This window comes from Petromyzon marinus, unplaced genomic scaffold (assembly GCF_048934315.1).
Source record: "Petromyzon marinus isolate PM22_M1 ecotype Great Lakes invasive population unplaced genomic scaffold, UKy_Petmar_22M1.pri1.0 PM_G_Scaffold_264, whole genome shotgun sequence".
In the NCBI taxonomy this organism is placed as follows: Eukaryota; Metazoa; Chordata; class Hyperoartia; order Petromyzontiformes; family Petromyzontidae; genus Petromyzon; species Petromyzon marinus.
This window is the reverse complement of record NW_027422833.1, coordinates 97,501-99,915: the sequence shown is the minus strand read 5'-3', so window position 1 is coordinate 99,915 and position 2,415 is coordinate 97,501.

Below are 2,415 nucleotides of genomic sequence, written 5' to 3'. Positions count from 1 at the left end.
GTCCATACAATAGTGCAGGTGCGATGGAAATCTTTTCTCGTTTTGGTGCGTGCTACATTTTTACGGATAGACCCCGTGAAACGCTAGAAATTGGCGGGGATGTGTCTCTTGTGGCTCACGGGGCTGTTAGGGTGGCACAGAAATCCCTCGGAATGGGAAAACGGGTCATTTTCGTGTTGCCACATTGCATGCGAACGGCATGAAACTTCCAGAGGCATTTGCAGCAGGAATGCATGTGCAGTCAAAAAAGTGAATATTTTTCACGGATAGACCCCGTGAAACGCTAGAAATTGGCGGCGATGTCTCTCTTGTGGCTCACGGGGCTGTTAGGGTGGCACAGAAATCCCTCGGAATGGGAAAACGGGTCATTTTCGTGTCGCCACATTGCATGCGAACCGCATGAAACTTCCAGAGGCATTTGCAGCAGAAATGCATGTGCAGTCAAAAAATTGAATATTTTTCACGGATAGACCCCGTGAAACGCTAGAAATTGGCGGGGATGTGTCTCTTGTGGCTCACGGGGCTGTTAGGGTGGCACAGAAATCCCTCGGAATGGGAAAAAACGGGTCATTTTCGTGTCGCCACATTGCATGCGAACCGCATGAAACTTCCAGAGGCATTTGCAGCAGGAATGCATGTGCACTCAAAAAATGTGATATTTTTCACGGAGAGACCCCGTGAAACGCTAGAAGTGGGCGGGGATGTCTCTCTTGTGGCTCACGGGGCTGTTAGGGTGGCACAGAAATCCCTCGGAATGGGAAAACGGGTCATTTTCGTGTCGCCACATTGCATACGAACCGCATGAAACTTCCAGAGGCATTTGCAGCAGGAATGCATGTGCACTCAAAAAAGTGAATATTTCTCACGGATAGACCCCGTGATACGCTAGAAATTGGCGGGGATGTCTCTCTTGTGGCTCACGGGGCTGTTAGGGTGGCACAGAAATCCCTCGGAATGGGAAAACGGGTCATTTTCGTGTCGCCACATTGCATGCGAACCGCATGCAACTTCCAGAGGCATTTGCAGCAGAAATGCATGTGCAGTCAAAAAAAAATTGATATTTTTCACGGATAGACCCCGTGAAACGCTAGAAATTGGCGGGGATGTGTCTCTTGTGGCTCACGGGGCTGTTCGGGTCGCACAGAAATCCCTGGGAATGGGAAAACGGGTCATTTTCGTGTTGCCACATTGCGTACGAACCGCATGAAACTTCCAGAGGCATTTGCAGCAGGAATGCATGTGCACTCAAAAACTTCTATATGTTTCACGGATAGACCCCGTGAAACGCTAGAAATTGGCGGGGATGTGTCTCTTGTGGCTCACGGGGCTGTTAGGGTGGCACAGAACTCCCTCGGAATGGGAAAAGGGGTCATTTTCGTGTTGCCACATTGCATAGGAACGCCATGAAACTTCCAGAGGCATTTGCAGCAGAAAGGCACGTGCACTCAAAAATTTTAATATTTTTCACGCATAGACCCCGTCAAACGCTAGAAGTTGGCGGGGATGTCTCTCTTGTGGCTCACGGGGCTGTTAGGGTCGCACAGAAATGCCTCGGAATGGGAAAACGGGTCATTTTTGTGTGGCCACATTGCATAGGAACGGCATGAAACTTCCAGAGGCATTTGCAGCAGGAATGCATGTGCACTCAAAAACGTCTATATTTTTCACGGATAGACCCCGTGAAACGCTATAAATTGGCGGGGATGTCTCTCTTGTGGCTCACGGGCGCTGTTAGTTAGGGTCGCACAGAAATCCCTCGGAATGGGAAAAGGGGTCATTTTCGTGTTGCCACATTGCGTACGAACGGCATGAAACTTCCAGAGGCATCTGCAGCAGAAATGCATGTGCACTCAAAAACGTCTATATTTTTCACGGATAGACCCCGTGAAACGCTAGAAATTGGCGGGGATGTGTCTCTTGTGGCTCACGGGGCTGTTAGGGTCGCACAGAAATCCCTCGGAATGGGAAAACGGGTCATTTTCGTGTTGCCACAATTGGCATACGAACGGCATGAAACTTCCAGAGGCATTTGCAGCAGAAATGCATGTGCACTCAAAAACGTGAATATTTTTTCACGGATAGACCCCGTCAAACGCTCGAATTTGGCGGGGATGTTTCTCTTGTGGGTCACGGGGCTGTTCGGCTCGCACAGAACTCCCTTGGTCCACCTGATTCGTGCATACAGGCAGCAACTAAAACTCTGTAAACCTGCTGTGAGGACATCTAAACAGTGGACCAGTGAGGCTGTGGAAGATTTGCGGGCGTGCTTAGACTGTACTGACTGGGATATGTTCACGACTGCTACCAATAGTCTGGATGAACTCACAGAGGCTGTGTACATCAGCTTCTGTGAGGACTGCTGTATCCCAACACGTACCAGGGTGAACTTTAACAACAACAAGCCCTGGTTCTCAG